This window comes from Mixophyes fleayi, chromosome 12, assembly GCF_038048845.1.
Source record: "Mixophyes fleayi isolate aMixFle1 chromosome 12, aMixFle1.hap1, whole genome shotgun sequence".
Classification (NCBI taxonomy): domain Eukaryota; kingdom Metazoa; phylum Chordata; class Amphibia; order Anura; family Limnodynastidae; genus Mixophyes; species Mixophyes fleayi.
The window spans coordinates 59,417,585-59,439,285 of NC_134413.1; the positions used below are offsets into that span (position 1 = coordinate 59,417,585).

The 21,701-nt window shown below is 38.7% G+C and overlaps 1 protein-coding gene across 3 annotated transcripts in view; it reads right to left on the reverse strand.

Moving 5' to 3' along the window:
• FUT8 (fucosyltransferase 8) overlaps window positions 1-21,701 on the reverse strand; it is a 230,499-nt gene that overhangs the window by 150,212 nt on the left and 58,586 nt on the right. For all 3 annotated transcript variants that reach the window (XM_075192545.1, XM_075192547.1, XM_075192546.1), the window contains exon 2: window positions 2,008-2,109. The gene's annotated coding sequence lies outside the window, so the exon portion shown is untranslated. The remainder of the gene's footprint in view (window positions 1-2,007; window positions 2,110-21,701) is intronic.

Genomic DNA, 21,701 nt, shown 5'->3' on the forward strand with positions numbered 1-21,701 from the left:
TATTTTGATTTTGTGTGGGTATATTGTGAGATAGGAGATAGTTATTTCTGAGACCAGGGGAAGAAATTTGTCTCTTGTTTAACCTTACTAAAGGAGATGCCTTATTTCTGATGCATATATCTGATACAATGAGCCTGTGTTTACAAAGCCTCTTGTGTATTGTGATGTAGGAAAAAAGCTTTTTTTGGGTTTTGTTGTTCTGTGTGAATATGTATTCCGAACGGTGTGATGAAAGGCCACGTGTTAATTAGATCTTTTGATGTGTGAAGGTCCAACATTGAAGGCAGGAACTTTTAATTAAGACTGGCTCCTGGTTTCTCTGCATTTGAAAACCAGGTGTAGGACAACACAGATAAATGTAAATATCGTTAGCTTTGCAATGCATGTAAATTTATGTTTTGCTAAGCAGGGTTACATCCCGATTCTAAAAATAGACTATTTCTGAACTGTATAAAAGATGAGCTGTGTGAGCATGTAAGTGTTCTTCTGAGTTCAACGATACCTCTAATCGGTGAGAGCAAATAAACATCTTGCTTCAAGGACCTGCTTGGAACCACCTTTAATATCGTTGTTGTGATCTACCCTAAACCTAATCCGTTCTCCGGCTGTCTCTGAGGTTTTGGACCCAAGCGTTTCCAGTACCACCGCTCTGTCTGCTACCCAGCAGCCCTGGTCCATGTGATAGGCCAGGGGGGATCCATTCACAGCAACCCGGATCCATAGTAAGAGGTCCGGAGTAACCAGCCCAGGTACACCAGCAACGAGACACGCTAGCAGCGTCAGTGACCCAGAAGAAACCCCGTTCTGGATGCCGGTATAGGAGTCCAGTGGTGGCAGCATTATAAGCCCCTCCTAAAAGGGCCCATTTGGGATAACTAAAGGGAACGGTGGCAAAGTAAGCCCAGCTGGTTCTCAGCAACAACAGACAGGGTGGCATAGGCGGTCCATCCTGTCACAACCCTGACCTCTTAGTATGGATCAGGGTGCTGTAGATGTATCACACCTGGCCTATCACGCTGGCCAGAGCTGCTGGGTAGTGGGCAGAGCGGTGGTGATTGAAAGCTGGGTCCAAACCTCAGACAGCCGAGAACGGATTAGATTTTGGGTCTGTAGGTCACAGGAATTTCAGCATGGAGAAGTTCTCAAGCAGGTGTTTGAAGCAAGTCATGTTTATTTGCTTTCACACTGGTTGAAGGTACCAGTGATCAGGTCAGATGGCACAAGAATGATACATTCAGTACCAACCAGTGCTGTTTTATACAGTTTTGGACACAGCCTCATAGGGTAAGCCAGCCCTCTGAAGTCTGAGTTATTTTTAGTAATAGGATGCAATATGTTTAGCCAAACATGGATTTAAATTCAATCTATACTTAACAAAATTTAAATTTTTCAGCGATATCCCGAATCCAATTGATCAGAGATTTCCTTTCACTTTAACCAGGATACAGACAATGACTCCCTGCGTGTTGGTCACTCACATTGAATAAACTTATTAAGCATTTCCTGCTATCCACAAAACAGACTCCCTCCTCACATATGTCTAGTTGAAGATTTCCTCGAGCAACGTTACTAAAAACCCAAATAAGACATTTCCTCTACCAAAATACACAAAAGACTTCCTAAACAAATGCTTATTGCATCAGAAATGAATACCTCAGAAATGAATGCCATTCCTCTACAAAGTGCCACACGATATAGCAAAATCAGTACATTGCAATGATATAAATAAGCGCCCTGCGCTATTTCTTTTAAATAAATTTATACCATAAGTTATTTATAAGTGATCCAGTCACAGTATCATTCTCAGAACACTGAATTCTAATGCATCTCTGCTACTTAAACTGTAACATACAATTAACTAATAGATATATCACAAAACTGTGTTTTACAATTCTTATGAACATTTTTTACTGCACATTTTTACAATCAACTTGACTACACCCTGAGACAAAAATGCAAGCACAACTTATTACAGTTAAACTTAACCTCATTATTAACCAATCTTACCTGCTTAGTTAGTGCATAGTCTGATTACCACTTCACACGGAAAAACCAGGTCTCAGAAGATTATGCAATATCCAGCAGCTGTGTCTTATCTTCCCGTTGTGGCTGTGATGGAAGGGAAATAAATAATTATTATTATCAGTAGTGATTATTATGATCAGATACGTCCCAGTGGACAGATCACATTTCATCTTCTCTGCCTGAGAGCAAGAAATGGCTACAGTATGATTTCAAATATAAAAACATCTATAAGAAAAAAAGAAAAAAAAAATCTTTAACAATGCCATTTTAAGGGCGCTTTGAACGCTAGCACTCTCCAAACACTAGTGTTTATATTGCTTAAATTGCTCTGTCATGCTTATGTACCCTATAGTTGAACCTATTTACGACAAAGTGATCAGATATTCATATTAAAAGTTGTATTAGCACCTAGGTAAAATTTTACATAGTTGCCCCTCCCCCTCGCTGAAATACAGGCACAATCCACAATCTTTTGACTGCTGCTTTTTCTGGTCTGCTCATCATCCTCATCATCATCATTTATTTATATAGCGCCACTGACTCCGCAGCGCTGTACAGAGAACTCATTCACATCTGTCCCTGCCCCATTGGAGCTTACAGTCTAAATTCCCTAATATAGACACACACTCACACACATAGAGAGGGAGACAGACAGACAGGTAGAGACTAGGGTCAATTTTGATAGCAACCAATTAACCTACTAGTATGTTTTTGGAGTGTGGGAGGAAACCGGAGCACCCGGAGGAAACCCACGCAATCACAGGGAGAACATACAAACTCTGCACAGATAAGGCCGTGGTCGGGAATTGAACTCATGACCCCAGTGCTGTGAGGCAGAAGTGCTACCACTTCGCCACTGTGCTGCTCACCACCTGTCTTCTCCCACCCTCTCCAGATTTTAACCAGGTGAGTAGGGAGAGCATAATAATTAAAGCTTTACTATGTGTGCAGTTTTAACTATCATTATTGTAGTATTCTATTTTTTCAAAAACCTTTTTTTATACTTAAACAAAGCCAAATTATTACCACCATGAAATTATTAAATCAATAACTCGGCTTTAAAATGGGGCACTGAGAATGGGTAGATTTTATCTCCAGCTTTACATACAGAAACAAGATCATTCTAAAACACAATTCCCTCAGTGTTACATGAACAGAAAGAACAGTGTTGCCGTATTCACATGGGGAAATAGATGAAGTAAACAGTTTAAGGCACAAGGCGCAGAGGGTAGAAAGACAAGCCTGGGGGAACAAAAAAAAAAACACAGAATACTATAGTTGGGAGTTGCCTAGCTGTATTGTGAACAGTCATAGAATCCACAAGAAAAACAAGAGATACAATCACACGCAGTCCTTTCTACAGCATAAATATGGAAAAGAATATAAAACACACAGTATAGATATATTTATATTGATTCAAAATATAGGCAAGTGACATTATACAGTCATTGTTAGATCAGTCAAGCTATTCATGTTGCACCTAGAATGGCTAGCTAACAGGTAAAAGCTAGCCACATAAGCAAATTCAGTCAATCTTGACTATTTCCCTTGAGAAAGTCCACAATACGGATGAAATGTGTTGGAATAAAACATTACACAACTGTACTACACGAATACAGACACTATTTCAAATACGAGTCAAAAAGAGAGGAAAAAAAAAACCATGATGCCGCTACTTCAGTAGGGTCTGATTGAGACTGGGATCAATGTGACTAATACTGGGTCATTCTACATCAGATCACCACAAAAAAAAAATTAGATGTCCACCACCCATCTCAGATTTGTTCGAATTTTTTTGAGTTGAGAGGATGTCAAAACAACTATTTCTGCCAAATATCTCGACTGCCTGACAATTAGTTGATTAAATATTGATTTTTCAATTTAATAATTTACTAATTGCGGCTTCTTTATCCAGTTTATTTGAAGTATCAGGGGTGTTTATTAAGGAATCACCAGAAAATTTGGACCCCTAATGTAACTCTTCCTCCCGAATCCAAACCAAATTACTTTATCTGCCTCACGTTTTGCGTTAAGGCAAAAACGCACGTTTTTCGAATAGAATTAAAAACGCTAGGTTCAATCAACATTAGGGTTCCCATTTTTTTTTTGGGGGGGGGGGGGGGGTGTTTAAAAAAGGTTACATTACATTATATTAAGGTATACATTACTACCACGAAAAAAAAAAATCAGCAGTGTACTTTGTTTCATAGTAGAGAAAAAAAAATAATTAAGTTGATGCTCGATTACTGGTATACAGCATACATAATTTACACATTGTTAAAAACCATACCAGAAAAGTGAACTAAACTGAGGCAATGGGATAAAACTCCCATACAGGAAATGAAACAAACAGAAACTGATGGGAAGGGGATTCCTTTTAGAGAGACCAAAACTGAAACTGTCCAGAGAAAAAGAGAGAGGGAGACACAGAAAGATAGTCCATCATGGCAGCTGCTATTGAAAAGTGCACATTTGGTAGTCTTTTAAATACGGACTGCCATATTACTGTTTACTCAAAAACCATTGGATTACATAGCTGGGACCACTTTACAGATGAAGAAAAAGAACTTTTTGATTCTGAGAACTGAAATTTCAAATGCAGTAACCAATGATCCTGAAACCTCAGTCTGCTACCATCATGAAAAGCTTCTGCTGCTAAGATATTAAGAATTTCAGAACACATGCTGTAATCCATTCTTGTCTCGCAAAAAAAGAGCCAGAAAAAGCGTAAAAAAATTACTGAAGTGGGCCAAAGAACATGGTGACTGTCAGCTTCATGCTGCTATTAAGCCAGGACAGAAACTTTGCCCGAAATGCAGAATTCAACTGTTACACTGTAAAGAACAGACAGACATAAATATGCCAGCAGGCAAGTACAGCCATTCAAGAGAAGCTTACTGACATGTTGTCTCTTCCTAGCACATCACTAGAATCAACCCAGAAAGTAAGCAAATGTTCCGGTTGTGATGATTTACAAGTGTGATATATGAATTAAAGCAAAAGTGTGAAGAGGCGCCACGACAAGAAGTAATAAAAGAAACTCTGGCACCAAACAGCTGGACAATTAAGCAGACTGCAGAAGAATTTAATGTCATAGCCGTCTAGAAACAGCAAAGACTGTGGCAGGAACACGTTCTCATCACAGATTTCGGCCTATTAGTAATGATGAGCTACACATATATCGATAGTCATCAGACCACATAAAGACAGCAGGAACCAGAGTTAGTGTCACCATGACCACAGTCACAAAAAATGTAGACAAAAGTGATCTGCAACCTCTAACATACATAGCAGCAGTGTATGATAACATCTGGTACATTGGGTATATCATTCAATGTAATGAGGAAAAACAAGATGTGCTGGTACACTTCATGAAACGAAACCAGTCAACAAATGTGCTGTCCTGGCCTTCAAGAGATAAGCGTTTTGTTGCTTTTATTCACGTCCATCTGCGCATGTGCAGTCACAACAAGGAACCCCACTGTGCGTGCTGACTCAAGTCGGCACGCGCACAGTGGGGGAGGACGCCAGGGGTGATGCCATCATCACCCCTGGCCCACAGGGGTGATGATGGCTGGGAGTTTCTAGGTCTGGACTATAAAAGCCAGACCCGGGACTCCCCCTCTCTCTCTCTCTGCCTGCCTGCCCCTGGACAACGAGCACTACACTACAGAAAAGGGTTACTAGGGACACACTACACTACAGAAAATATATATTATACTACTCGACACTACAGCAAAGGATAGGAACACACTATACTACAGAAAACCTACACTACGCTACAGAAAAGGGTCCTATACTACAGGAACGTTCCCTACATTGCAGATAAAGAGTTGGGTCCAGGATACAAGGATTTGATAAGTATCATTGATATATATATATATATATATACATATATATATATATATACATATATATATATATATATATATATATATATATATATATATCGCTATATGTGTTTGTAATGTTGACTTGACTATTTATATTCATATATTGTTTGACACCTGTGATATCAATATTATAAATACTAATTCTCATCATTGATATATATGTAAAGCTAGGATAGTGTAAGGAATAAAGGTGGTGAGCCTAGGGTTAATTTTTGTATTGATATACTATGTTATGTTGCACAACGTTATGATATTATGTGTAAAATGTGAATGCAAGCTTTTCTGTGTTAACAGTAAAATACTTTAATTTAAATACATATGTTGAGAGTATTGGTTATTTATAATAAATATATACTGGGAAGAACTGTTGAGATACAGTGTTTATTGGATAAATAATTCTGTAAAGCTTAAGTGTTATTTAATGTGGTCAAAAGACTGAGTAAGGTAACCTTGTGTAAGGAAAAGTGCATAAAAGTGCGAGTTTTATAACGAGTGTATCCGAGAACAGAATAAGAGGACAGCGTGCGCATGTGAGACGCAACCACAGTTCCTTTTACACAGACCAATCGTAGCTTAAAAGCACCGAAGACACTTTTCTTTATTCCGTAACCACAGAGCTCGGTGAACTCCACACTTCAAACAGCTCACATGACCTGGTCACAACCGCTAGTAGTAGCACTGATCTGTACTTTCTTTCTAAATAAAATGTTCAGCTTGCCAATTAAAAGCAATTATATTGTTAATTAAAAGTTGACTGACTGGACTCTATTAAACATTTGACTGATACACAAGTGATATCAGTGAATCTTAAGAACACTGCTTGTACACGGTGGCGAATTGGTACCACATGCCAAGATGCTGACTCTGTAAATAAAGTGAAGAGCTTTTATCAAGGAATTGTCTGTAATGTGCAAATAGACTGCATATACCATCCACTTTAAAAAGCTCTAACTCAGCATAAGTAAGAAACTGTGCAACTTGTCAGTACATATAAATAATGTATTAATACCTTTTAACAGAGCCGTAACTTATAATTCTAGTGCCCTGGGCAAGAAAGACGAATGCCACCCCCCTAGCCCTCAATTTTAACCTACAATATTCCTAAATTGCGCCCCCCTTCAGAGTTGCGCCCTGGGCGGTCGCTCCTGTCGCACAGCCCTAGTTACGGCCCTGCCTTTTAAATGGAGTTTGAAAAAAAAAAAAAAAAAAAGGGCAACATGGCTTGTTCCAATTCAACCCTAACATTAGAGTTTATTTTATAGGGGAAGGCATTTGGAAAAACTCATAAAAGCATCAGTACAAATATTATTTGATTTTAGCAAAAAGCAACAGTGTAAATACAACTGCGGGGACCAGCTTTCTGATGAACACTGCCCCCATTTTAATGCTGAACAGCTAGCACTGCGCTTAGCGGGATATACACAAGCTAATTAGCACTACATAAAGTAGACTATGGGATGCGCAAGCTAATCATTTTGATTTTTATAAGAATTTTTCTATAAAAAAAATAGTGTTATTGTTGTTGATTTGTAAGGTGCCACCATGCTCCACAATGCCAGAAAGTGGAGAGAAACAAGACACAAATAACACAAGGTAAACAAAATGAATGCAGGCATAGAAACAAAGGGTAGAGAAGCATATCAACCATTTATGCATTCTTGTGAGTCCATATTTTATGTAAATACACACACACACACATACATACATATACATATATATATATATATATATATATATATATATATATCTATATATCATATATACAGTTCTAATCTGTAGCCTTTCTGTAGTGTACTATGTCACTAAAGATTGTTCTTGGCTGGAATAAATGGACAAAAGCTAGTCAGAAATGAACCCAGCATGTGGTTTGCACTTTCTGAAAATAGCTCTGTATGTAAATTTGTTATGCAGCTCCAAGTAACTGCTATCCGTTATCTGCCATTTTAGACCGCAAAAAGAGCACTGCAGTCTGGAGTGTACCAGAACAACCACCTCCCTCATGATGAAACAAATATTCTGAAACATCTCACAATAACACACACAATTTTAGAAGACGCCAAAAAGAATAATTTAAGTGAAATTATTAATTAGAAGTCAAGCATATTCAACCAAGCAAAAGTTTAAGAAAATACACCACAGTATAAATACTGCTAGGTGCTCAGCAGCTGCAATGCAATCAAAAGTAGTCTGATTAAATGCCGCAAATGTATACAAATTATGAAGACCAGGAAGCTATAAGTTTAACATAAGACAGTAAGTAAGCTTATAAAATATACATGAAGCAAAAAAAATATAAAATATGTAACAGTAAGTTTAATTAATGAATGCCACTATTTTACAAACAAAATTACAGAATGGCAGACTGCGTCAGAGCAGAATATAAAAAGGAATAAGCCCGTACGGCAATATAAAAAGGAATAAGCCCGCACTGCCTGTATTGCAATATAAAAAGGAATAAGCCCACACTGCCTGTATAGCAATATAAATGCCCTATATTGATAAAATATTGTCTAATGTTATCTTTGCTACTTTCCACACAGCCTATTTAAGGCTATTTTTTTTTCTTTTTTATTATTATTATTATTATTATTATTATTATTTCAAAACAGATGAGAAAGACATTAACTGAGTTTTTACTGTGGTCAACTCTTTATACTTCCAGTCAGTAGTAGAAGTGGAAATTTAGAAGTGCTGGCATGGAACTTTCAATTTGAAATGAACGGTCGGATTTTAGGGACTTAATATGCATCTAAACTTAATTTCACTATTAACACTATATAGTATAATATAAATCATATTAAGCGAAACAAGGCTATCTACCTTGTGTCCCTCACCTCTCCTGTGTCCAATTACCTTTCCTTTGTGTCTCTCCTGTCTCCTTTGTGTACTTACATTTTCCCTCATATCTCCTATATTATAATAAAACTTTTCAAAATATCTCCCTTATAAATTGCACATAACCCTTTATCTTTCCCTTATCAGTGTCCTATCTCCATTCCTATATCCCCCTATCTTCATTGCAGGTATCCCCTCTCTCCCTCCCTACCTGCTACCTGTGCCCCACATCCTGCTTCTCTCGCTCTTCCCTTGCTCCTCTCTATCTATCCCTGTTCCTATTATTCACACTTTTGCCCCTCTATCATCACCCTGTGCCCCTTCCTTTATCCCCGTGCCCCTTCCAGCACAGTGTACTTCCTTCATCACACTGTATCCCCCTCAGTTATTTACTTGTGCTTCTATGACCTTCTTTTCTTCTGTCGTCTCCGGTGTTCTGGCTCCTCTCTGCGCCGCTTCTCACCGACAGCCGGACGTCACGCCCCACAGACAAGAAGGGAGCAGGGAGGAGTGGGTCGGCGCCAGATGCAGTACCTAGTCATTATTTTTTTTTATTGGCCTGGTGGACAAGCGGGGAAGGCAGACAGAGTGGAGCACCACAACCATTGTACGCCTTGCTTACCTTGAATTCTGCCGGCCCTGGGTGCATGTCAGAAATCCCTCGGATGAAACGCATAGCACTACACGAGTCTAAGAAAACACTCCTCAAATACAGTACTTTCTATTATTGCCCTTTCCTATCCTTCAAAAAGGCGCACAAATCAAATCTGAATTGTACCACTACAAAAGATCATTCCCAAAAGTCCCAATATTGACTAAGAATAAATGGAAGACAAAATAGTATCATGAAGCACTGGGCGTTATCATAAAAACCATTAAAGTAAATAGGTGTGACTGCAGAAAGAGTTTAATTTTCCTAGTTCTTCACTTTCTTAACTTTAAGCATTATGAACGATATTACAATGAGAAGAGTGGCAACTGTGATGGCTTTTATACATATTTGCATGAGAAGCATTCAAATACTCGCCATCTGCAGGTTGCAGGAAGTTGACATAGGCATAACCCAGGGACCTCCTTGTGATCATGTCCCTGCAGACTCATATAGATAAAACAGGTTCTTCTGGATTAAACTTTTCATAAAGCATGGCCTCAGTGAAATCAGGATGGAGGTCACCCACACATAAAGCTGGTCCCAGAATAGCACATTGTGGCTAGTACTCCTCTCGGGAGCTAGTACAAGAGTAGCACTAGTTAAATATATAGCAAGTTGGGAGAATATGTGCCAGTATAAAGCAAGGTGCAGGAGGCTGCAGTGTGATGTAAGGAAGTGGTGCAAAGAAGTGGCGGTATGTCATACCGACACATACCGCCCCACTTAAAGCAATGCTTACAGTGAAAAAAAGTTACATTAACCATACTGAAAACTATACATATAAACTTTATTTGATCATCATTCCCCTTAATGTGCTCAATGGTAACATAACTAACTGTATGTGATTAATACAAGAATACAGTCTTGCACACTTGGTTTTTTGTGTTTCTAAACCTTGTTATCGTTTTTGACTTAAAATAAACAACAATAAAAAACTGTAATTGGGGAACATACATAGATAGAAAATATCTTTGCAAGGTATAAGATTTTGCTATGAGAATATTAGGTAATAATAAAAAGAGGAGGGGTGGGGAGAAATAAGGCAAGGTGTATCTAAAATAACTGGTTTACCAGACTGTAGACTCATGTTCAACTGGTACCCAAAATTTATATATATTGACTTCTATACATTCCTGTGAGGCGAGACATTACAATGCAGTATTTCCAGTTTATCTACATTAATCTTTAGTACTGAGACGGCTTGCATGAAATTCAGTTAATTGCCAATTGACCGTCAATATTAGATCAGCAAACAGGCTTAGACCATTATGTCCTGCTATCATGTTCAATACTTTCAGGGTGTGATTTTTTTTGCCAAAAGAGCTCTGTGACAGTTATGAAAAATGCAGGTGGGGAGGGGGGCTACCCTTTCATGTGTCCCAGAGAATGTGGATGGGGCTCTCTTATAAAATGGAAGATTGAGAAAGGCCCGAGGATCCTTAAATACTTGTGAATTGCATCAACGAATGGGCCAACAAACTCCATTTGGAATATTGTGGGGAAAAAGTATTTAAATTTTATTTAATTACTTATATAGTGGACCCATATTACACAGGGTATTACAGAGAATACTTAAATCATTCACGATACCCAGTGACGCATACAGTCTGAAATTCTCTAACAAACATATTCTAGTGTGATTTTTTTTTTTGTCAGCAGCCAATTAACCTACCAGTATGTTTTTAGGTTATGGAAGGTGTCCAAGACAAATGCAATAAATGAACTAATATAGGCTTTCTGCACCATCTAAATCTCTGCGGAGTGAACAGATGCTGTCATATTATGGCTGAAATAAGCAGGCAGCTATCACTGCATTATGCAGACACAATCCAGGTCCATGAGGAGCCATCCATAAATTCACCAAAGAAATCTTTTACCTTGAGCAGCTACAGACCCGAACTACGTACCAAATCATGATCCGACCAAAAATATAGTATGCTAAATTAGAATTGAAGCTTGTATTACCAAAAATGTAATCAACACAGGAAAAATGCCTATGTGAGTATGGAAAAAAAGTAGATGTTTGTACCCCTGTCTACATGCCTTTGTCAGTGTGATAAGACCCCTGGTACCAAATCAAGCAAATCAGATTGAAGAGTCAGAATACTATATATATAACAAGTGAGGAAAAGGGTAATGTGGGGGGTCAGTCTGGGAACATGAATTAACAATATACCTGACACCAATACGCTTAGTCCCAGCAGAGAAAACATGTGGAATATGATGAAAATGTTTACAGGGCAGCATGGTGGCTAAGTGGTTAGCACTTCTGCCTCACAGCACTGGGGTCATGAGTTCAATTCCCGAACCATGGCCTTATCTGTGTGGAGTTTGTATGTTCTCCCCGTGTTTGCGTGGGTTTTCTCCGGGTGCTCCGGTTTCCTCCCACACTCCAAAAACATACTGGTAGGTTAATTGGCTGCTATCAAAATTGACCCTAATCCCTCTCTCTCTCTGTCTGTGTGTATGTATGTATGTTAGGGAATTTAGACTGTAAGCTCCAATGGGGCAGGGACTGATATGAATGAGCGCTGTACAGCGCTGCGGAATCAGTGGCGCTATATAAATAAATGGTGATGATGATGATATGCATAGAAGACTCAGAACTGCATGTCTAGATTAGATGGAGAGGTAGGTTCTTTTTGGCCATAAAATTCAAAGTTCTATGTTTTTAAGCTCATTCTGCAACATCTGCCATCCATGTGATGAAGCATTATCAAAACACATTTACAGTTACAGCATAATAAAATACTGATAGCTGCCAAAAATTATCAATAGCAGTAATCCTGGAACAAATGTTAAATATAAGTATCAGGTAAAGAAGTGTTAACTAGATAAGAGTTTTCTAAACAAAAAAACTTTCATCAGGCGATTAAAAATTATTTTAATTAGTGGTTTGGTGATTCAAGGTGGAAGGCTTTAAATGCCAGTGAAGCATTTGGTTGCTTGGTTTATTAGCAAATAAAATAGCAAATAAGTGCAATAAATGGCAAGAAAACAAAGCAAATACCTATTTATTCACATTTCACTTGCCACTATTTACAAAAAATCCAGCATGTTTCGCCTATGTTCATCAACAACAAAATCATTAACAAACTAACATTTCCTCAGAAGGCATGTAACTAGTCTGACCATGGATGAACATTGGCACTGCCATGCCAAAGTCAAACCACACTCATGACAAATATTTAAAATTAAAGTAAAAAATGTGGTAAATACATTTTATATTGCATATACACGTTACTAGTTAATTAGATACAAGCAGGTTGATTTTAATAAGGGGACAAAAGGGGCATTTGCACTGGGTCCACCATTGGACTTTCTAATAATGAACAATGGCTGGGAGAGGTCATAAAAGAGCTTCAATCTTATCCCCAATATTAACTTCCCTTTGATAAACTAGAAAAAAAATGTATATTGTTTTTCCTAGGAGAGAAATAACTTTCTTTTGAAATACATTATGTCCAGTATACATAATGTCTACTTTAAAGTGATTCTTTTTTTTTTTGCAATGTTTACCTAATTAGAGCAAACCCATTAATTTATCCTAACAAATCCATCAATTTGACTACAAATAAATAATTTGCTGGAAAAAAAACCAAAGCTCAAACCTTACTCTGTCCACCTTTCTCCTAACCACTGTATTTCAGGAATATTGAAACAAGTCCTTAATATAAACCTCTACGCAGCTTTCACCCCAATATGAGACCAAGCAATAACCTAACCTACAGACCTAAGCGTAAATCCAGTTCATGCTCAAGAATAATACTAACAGACTTCTGATTTAGCCTCAATCATTTCAAAACAATTAAAGAAATGTTTGCACAGTATGGTATGTATCACTGAAAATAATTTGTCGTTTACTGATATTTCAAGAAATTATTACCCATTTTCATACAGTTTCAAATTACGGATTGTGTTTGCAATTAAATTTAATGTGATCTTTGCTTATGGTCCACTAATATCGTAAACCAGCACTGACTTCAAGCTATTGTTCTTTCTTGGCAGAAATTCAGGCCCCCTCCCTTGTATCACAATCTTTTCAAGCATTTCTAGCGTTTGTCTGGAAATGTTGCTTAGGCATTTAATATTTTTAGCAGCTATTTTTGTATTTAGCAACTTCCCTTTCCAGTTTACGAATCCTTTTGCATTCATAGCCATTATTTCACATTATATTTTGAAGTGTTCCATCATTTATTATAACCTCTCAAACATTTCATTGAAAGAAGTAAAACTACATTTGTCCATGCAGACAACTAATCTCACTGAACATACAAATTTCTAATAATATAGATTGCAAGCTCTTGGGGCACATTTCTGACTTTCACCTTGTTAATATAGCCATCTGCTCTCATCGAAACTGCTTGTCACAGCACAAGGATTTCTAAATATTCCAATAATTGAAAGCACTGTATACACTGCTGCCACAATATAAATAAAATTACACCTTTGAATGGCTTTGGGGCATTAATAATGTACAAAAGGACGCCGATTGCATTGATAAGGTGATTTAAATAACACTTTCTTGCATACCATTTGCTATTTATCCTTAATAGGCCATTTCAATGACTGGTTGCTTGCATTTCTGTCTCTCCGGGGAACTGCATTTCGCACTGAAAAGATCCAGCACACATAAGGCTTTTGAAGTGTTTAAATGCTTTTTTGGTAAAGCGGTGATAACAGAAACAAAGCAGAAGTATCACAGCCTCATTCAAATACTCCAGCTTAACAAATATACCAGGACAGAATGCACTTATCGTGACTGATGGAGCAGAACAAACAGCTAGGTTCTGATTTTAGAACATCCTTCAGCATACCGAAAGACAAAAAAAATGGGTTAAAAAAACTGAGGGTTCAACTAAGCTTCATAATTCAACCTTTAGTATAACTGCCATATCGCTTAGTATACAGTAGTATACCAAAAATAGATAAGAACATTTTTATCTTCTGCACTGTCCAGCCAGGAACAATTAAAATACAAATAGTTTGCATTTGTAGGTTCCAATGTTCCTGAGCTATGGCTGCGAGTGTTTTTAGGGGCAATTTGATTTAAAACTGCAAACTGGCTAACCACATTGCCACATGCAGTGTTTTGCTAAAAACAGTTCACTGTAAGAATGAGATAATGATGCAGAATTACCACTTAGGACACATTTTTCTTAATGTGGCCCACCTCTCACTAGCCAAAGTCCTTTGCTCTGGTTAGGAGGAGGGCCCGCCATAGAAAAAATATTTCCTAGATGGCAGCGCAGTTTTAAATGTCTTACAAATGCATGGTCATAGGAAAACAAATTAAGCTGAACACATTTCTGCCTCAGAGTCCAGATTGCTTTTGCTTAATATTGCACAGAAACAGGTTAAATGCAAAGTCAGGATTTCAAAACAGTAAAACATGTATATATGAATGCAGAATGAGCCAGAGATTATTATTATTATTATTATTATTATTTATATAGTGCCACTTATATTATGCAGCGCTTTACAGAGTATGTAATCAATAATTCACATCAGATCCTGTCCTATTGGAGCTTACAGTCTAAACCCTGCCACCAACACAAACACTCTAGGGTACAGAAGCCAATTAACCTACCAGTCAGAAGCCATTTTGTTGAAGTCAAAGTTCATTAAAACATAAGCAGATCCCCACAAAAGTGAGACTTAGACTGCAGACAAAGTGGTATAGTTTTTTTTAATGCAGACAGGCAGATGTTCCTAGAAGCGGATTCTACCTTATACACCACAGACCTGTTGTGATGTGAGGATGTGAGTGTGTGAGGGGGGGGGGGGGTGTTCTGTGCAGTCCTGTGCTGGGACACATGGGGGTAATTTTATCAAGCTGTGGGCTTGAAAAAGTGGAGATGTTGCCTATAGCTGTCATTTTGTAGAATGTACTAAATTAATGATAACTAAAATCTGTTTGGTTGCTATAGGCAACAGCTCCACTTTTTCAAACCCACAGCTTGATAAATTTACCCCTCCTGGTATAGTATGACCTTGGTGGCCAATGGCCTACAACACTTTGATGTTTTAAGGAGAGCTGGTGAACTTTTTCACATTGGTGGGTAACAGCAGCCAAAAAGAAGGACTACATGAGTCTCACTGGGAAAAAAAAAGAAGTTAAAGGTTAAGAACACCTAATATATAATTTTTACCCGATTGCCTATATATATTCAACAATTAATAAAAGTGTAGGATTTCCATGTAATGAATCCCTGCACTGTAGCAGTTTTTGACAGCACAGAGTAGTTTAAATTCTAATATCACTGGGCCAGTTCATAGCAAAGGAGCTGCTTCTGCCAGATGTCAACACCTGGACAAGAACTGCTGCAGCACTTGCGAGTTGTCCTAAACTACAGGGAGTCCCTGTCATGGAATCATCCACTGTTCTTCTACTGGAGGAGAAGCATGGAAAGGATGGGTAAAAATGAAGATTTAGATCCTAAAGTCCAGAGTTGTATTCTGAGTCATCTGGCTGAAGTAGCAGCTGCATGAAGAGAAATAAAGAAATTACTTTACAGCCACATATTTGACATCGGTGGTCTCGTCGAGTTGGAGGCTGAATTTTGCTGGGCTTGAAATCAGATCTGCAACTACTTGAGCAAAGATGTCATTGCTCATATCATTTATTCTGCTGCTAATGGTGTCATTTGAAAAAGCAATTTGAGACAACTTATTTTCAGCAGCTTTTCCCAACATGATATTCTCCATCTTCAATGCATCTGGTTTTACGAGTATTTCACCAATGGTGTGTGGTTTTCCCTGCTTTGCGATCAGGTACGCAACTTCATATGACGCTTTTAAGATGGGTTTGTCGATGGGTACAAAGCCGAAAACAGGCAGAGTGGCCCTTTCATCGAATCTGGCTCGCTTACCTTGAATTCAGCCAGAGTAGTGTTCTTGTATTTCCCATCTCCATGCAGCTTTAGGAAGTGTTCCCTTAGTTTTGCCGGCACTAGACTAGAATTGCTCAACTTGGCATTGCAAATCATGTATTGAGGACGCTGACTTCCATCACATTCTGTTATACACGTGAATCCATATTGTACGTATTCGTCCGACCACTTTCTTATTTTGCTCGACATAGTACGAAGGGATTGGAATATTAAAAGGGAAATCACAAATTAAGTACTTAACAGGCTATTGGATTCGTTAGAGTCTAACGAATCCAATAACATGTTAAGAAACATATAGCTCGACCAAGTTAACCCTTTGAGTGCCAGTGTGATTTAATGATACATTTGATTAACAAGCTGTGTGTGTGCTTGCATTTACATTTGTGTAACAGTTTGAAGGTGTGAAGAGTTAACCCTTTGTTTGCTGGTGTGGGCCTTGCTAGCCTGTGGGTAGTCAGAAGCCTGGTGTGCCGGTGTGGGACAGTATATTGGGGTCCTATTGCCCATATTCAATAGGTGGTGGCAAAACTTGAAGTGAGTGGGGGGCGATTCAGTAGGTCTATAACCTGTGTGGATAGGTAGAGAGAGACTGCGGGCTGGAATCGTGTGTGACCTCATACAAACACCCAAAGTCATGGCAGCTGTTCGTGACACTGCTCATTATATCCCTGCTGCTAAAGCAGCATTAGTTTTGCAATGACTATTACAATGATATGTACAGGAGATTAAATGCAAAATAACATAGATATAGTTTAATATGGGTTTATCAATCAACTAATGAGCTTGCAATATAGTAAAATTAAAGGCCAATTCAACCCAAAACTGAAAAAGTAATTTTGGGTGCAATTATAGAAATACAAAATATTACTTACCTGTGTACCCACAATCCACCCAATCATGCTCTCCTATTTCCTGCCAAAGAGCAGAAGCCCCATACCAACTGCTACGTAAACCATTTTTTCTTGCAGAACACTGGTGGCTTGAGTGAGGACAGCCTCCACTGACCACCCTAGACAACGGGGAACCTGCCAGATGAGGTGAACAGCAGGAACACATAAAATATTTTGCATTTATCTGAAACTTTTAACATTCTACCCAAAACTGAAAATCCCCAAAAAATAAAAGGGAGTTCACCTTCATTTCTATTTTCTCCAAACCTCTTAGATTGTAAGATTGAACTTCCAAGTAAATGTCATTATATGTGTCCGATTAATTTATTCTGATGTCGGGATGCTGAGGGAGCTCCCCATGAACTGCTGTCCTATTTATTATTTCTAACAAGTACAACCTCCACCTGTTGCCAGAAAATAAAGTCACACATCTTACAATCCCCTTGCCTATCTTTCTCTCACTCTGCTTCTATTAGCTGGTGATATATCACCTAATCCAGGTCCCCCACACTCCTCACACACACACATACATCAGAGCACTACCGTTCTATAGCAAACCTCAAACACATCACCTGTCTCCCCTCTCTTCCAAAGTCCTTTAAATGTGCCCTTTGGAATGCACGCTCTGTTTTTAACAAACTTATCTCCATTCATGATCTCTTCCTCTCAAAAAACCATAACCTTCTGGCAATAACAGAAACATGGTTCATACAATCAGACACTGCCTCACCTGCAGCAATTTCCCATGGTGGCCTCCATCTCACCCACACCTCCAGACCTGGAGGCAGACAAGGAGGTGGGGTTGGACTACTTCTCTCCCCACAGTGCACGTTTACAGTTCTACCAAATGTCCCATCACTCACGTTCACATCTTTTGAAGTACATGCTATTCGCATTTTTAATCCACTCTCTCTACATGTTGCAGTGATCTAACGTCCCCCTGGAGCACACCAACAATTTATTGAGGATTTCTCTGCATGGCTCCCTCACTTCTTATCTTCAGACATCCCCACCATCATCATGGGTGATTTCAACATCCACATTGATAACCCACCTTCCAAAGCTGCTTCCAAACTACTTTCTCTAACCTCCTCACTTGACCTCTCCCAGTGGATTGAATCATCTACTCATAAGGATGGCCACTGCCTTGATCTTGTTTTCTCTAGACTATGCTCAGTTCCTAACTTTCTTAACACACCCTTCCCCCTCTCGGATCATCACTTAATCAGCTACTCACTCACCCCCACTGCTCTAACCTCTCTACTGTCTAACTCTACCAAGCCTCCTCATACCCGCAGAAATCTGAATTCTATTAATCTTCAACAATTTTCCACCTCTCTCCAACACCTTCTCATCCCCTGAGATGGCAGTACCCCATTTTCACCAAACCTTAGAAACGGCCCTTGATCAAGTGGCTCCAGTGACACTACATACTACGCGTCGACTTCGATGTCAACCGTGGCACACTAAAGCAACACGAAATCTTCAAAAATTGTCCTGTAAAGCAGAACGTCACTGGTGTAAATCTCTCACCTCTAATGACTTCTTCACATATACTTCTGTCTACCACTCCTATCGAAATGCTCTGGACACTGCAAAACAAACATACTTCCAATCTCTTATCTATGCTCAGGCTTCTAACCCCAAACGCCTTTTCAATACATTTAAATATCTTCTCAATCCTCCCACCCCGAACCCTCCATTTACTATCGGTGCTCAGGATCTTGCTTTCTACTTCAAGAACAAGATTGACAAGATCAGACTAGAAATGGTATCCTCTTCCTCAACAAGCCATCAGCTCAATTCCTTCCCACTACCCTCTGATACCATCTCTTCATTTGACCCCACAAATGAAGAGGAGATTTCTACTCTCTGCTTATCTTCCTACTCTACCTCCTGTCCTCTTGATCCTATTCCCTCGCAAATTGGTAGATCCCTGTCTTCTGTGCTCATTTCACCTCTAACTCAAATCTGTAATCTCTCGCTCTCTACTGGCATCTTTCCATCACTATACAAGCATGCAGGGATTACTCCTATTCTAAAAAAACAAGATTCCGACCCAAACTCTCTATCAAATTACCGTCCCATCTCTCAGCTGCCGTGCCCCTTCAAGCTTCTAAAGAGACTTGCCTACACTCGCCTCACACGCTTTCTTTCCGCTAACAACCTGTTGGATCCTCTTCAGTCTGGCTTTCGTTCTCAACACTCCACAGAGACTGCGTTGATCAAGGTTGTCAATGATCTGATCACTGCTAAAACTGAACGCCATTACTCTCTCCTAATTCTCCTGGATCTCTCGGCTGCATTTGACACTGTTGACCACTCTCTTCTCCTACAAACACTGCAATCCCTAGGTCTTCAAGACACTGCTGTTGGAGTTTCTGCATGGTGACAGCTGCTCTATGGGAAAGGAGGGTATTTAGTTGACCCTTCAGTGAGGCAATCTTGGGAAGTAGGACCAGGTCATAGTGAGTTTGATGCTGCGTAAGAAGTGAAGCTAGTCTAAGTTTGCAAAGAAGATATTTTGTCAGACGCTTTTTTTCTGGCAGCTGCTGACTGGCTAATCAATTGACCCCGTATAGTAGCTTTATGGGCCTCCCACACAATTCCTGGCGTTACTTCAGGGGTTGAATTATCTAAAAAGTAGTTAGTAATGGAGGTCTTAATGTCTAGACAAGTAGATCTATTAAGTAGTCCACTAAGCATTTTAAATACACAAACAATTCTAAACAGCGCTGACTGCAATTGAACTTCTATTATACACAGTATATATAAATATTGTGATATTCTACACCTAACATGCAAGTAGTTGACAGCTAATGTGGTGATTTAAGGGAAACTGAAAGTAGCTTGACCTGTGTGTGGGCATGTCAGAGAAAGGTAGATGTAGACAACTGCTAACACCAATGAAGGAGCAGTAACAGACTTGTCTTCTGGCGTATTAAGGCTTCTGGCATATTAGCTCTGGCAGTTTCTAATTTGTAGAGAAAAAAATTTAAAAATTGTTGTTTTGAAAGCGTACATCTAAACAGACAGAGGATATTCACAATTGAGCATACATAACCAGTGAAGGCATTGACATGTGAAAATCATGCCAGTTGTGTTTATTTTTCATGCAAGATGATTAGCTTGCATGTGTTGGGAATCTGCTTAGCAGCTGCACTTGTAGAAGAACTATTTATTAAATACCCCGTTACTATAATTGTAGACATCTTTTAATCTGGCCCATTTTCGTCCCGGTCTGCTTGAAATATCAAACACTGTGACTGCCGTTTTCTGTACAAAATACCCTTTCTCCCAGCTGACTAGAGCAACAGGTGGGGGCTTGGTAGTGAAGGAGCACTAACTAAAGAGTGGCTGCTGGCACATAAGACGGAACCAGGAAAAATCACTATCCTCCATTCTTGCCTGTGGGCTTCTGGCTTCAGATACCTGGCACAATTGGCAGTTCTGAAAGTCTGTGCCCACTCGAACACTTACGTATATGAGTTAGAGCAAACCGTCTGTGTGGTTGGCAAAAGTAGAAGAGAAAGTATTGTTCTACTGCAGACTAATGTCTGCAATTCAACATCTATGTGTCCCATGCCTAACAATGACAAATCAGTGTTTGAGAAGGGAGACTGAAATGAATTCAACCCCTGAAACAACATTTTGCAAGAGAAAAATGGAGAAAAATCCACTTTCTACGATTATTGCCATAGCTATTTCCATGCAGTATGTGCAAAACAGTTATTTAGACCAACATAAACCGCTAGTTCACCCGAGTATAATGAAATCAACTATGTGAACTTTATTCAAGGTCTTATACAGTTACAGGGCAGAAAAATTAATGCACACAATTAAGAATTCAGCTACCACAAAATGAGAAAGGATACAGAGAATCCCCAAAAATAAATACTGAAGCGTGCGCATATATATATATATATATATATATATATATATATATATATATATATATATATATATATATATATATCTATATATATATATATATCTATATATATATCTCAACAAACATGTACAAAAAAAAACAAAAACAAGAAGGAAGACTATTGTAATTTCCAGGCTTACCCTGTGAAGCCAATGTTAATATAGGTTTACCTGTTGAACACAAAACAGACCTTTTTGCTAAAGTGGAACTGAAAGCCAAGCTGCTTTTATGGAATACGATCTATCAAACACATTATAACCATCAGGGAGAAAAAAAACAAAAGCTGGTTGACTAATCGCAAAGGACAGCCAGGCAGATAACTAGAATTTGATGGTAAATGAGAATGGCTTGACCCACAAAGTCTGTTTTTTCTTGTCTGTGGTGACAATTCAGATCAAATTTGATCCTTCATATTTAGTTTTTTCTATTCTGATTATCAGAATGATTTCCCTTACGTTATCAGTACTAGGTAGCCCGGCTGATGCTAATTTTTCCCTTCAATGATCGGGTCATAATGCCCATGCAGCATATTTAGTGATCTGATGGGTTTTCAATGGAAAGGTCATTTGCATTAAACCAAGT